The sequence below is a fragment of the Meleagris gallopavo genome, chromosome 2 (assembly GCF_000146605.3).
Source record: "Meleagris gallopavo isolate NT-WF06-2002-E0010 breed Aviagen turkey brand Nicholas breeding stock chromosome 2, Turkey_5.1, whole genome shotgun sequence".
Classification (NCBI taxonomy): Eukaryota; Metazoa; Chordata; class Aves; order Galliformes; family Phasianidae; genus Meleagris; species Meleagris gallopavo.
This window is the reverse complement of record NC_015012.2, coordinates 26,412,963-26,413,471: the sequence shown is the minus strand read 5'-3', so window position 1 is coordinate 26,413,471 and position 509 is coordinate 26,412,963.

The window sequence follows — 509 nt, the reverse complement described above, 5'->3', positions numbered from 1 at the left end:
GTTTTTAAACACATCCAGGGATGGTGACTCAATCACCTCCCTGGGGAGCCTATTCCAGTACTTAACAACCCTTTCAGTAACAAAGTTTTTCCTGATATCCAAACTTACCCAGGCACAACTTGAGGCCTTTTCCCTCCGTCCTATCATCTGTCGCCAGTGAGAAGAGACCAACCCCACTCTCACTATAAGCACCTTTCAGATATTGGAAGAGAGCAATAAGGTCTCTCCTCAGCCTCCTTTTCCCCAGGCTAAACAGCCCCAGTTCCTTCAGCTAAGGAACTAGCTAAGTTAAGATATATTTTTTGATGTAAACTATGGTATAATTATAAGAAATGACTCTTTTACAGAATTCTTGGCTTGAAAGTTCCACAGTTCAAAGAGAGCTGTATAAATAAATGAGTCTTCATATGTTTGGAGGGTAGAAAAGCAAGAAAATAGCTTTTTAGAGAGAACAATATACAGTTTTTCTCCAAATTAACAATTTTTCGAATTAGCAATTCTTTTTTTTT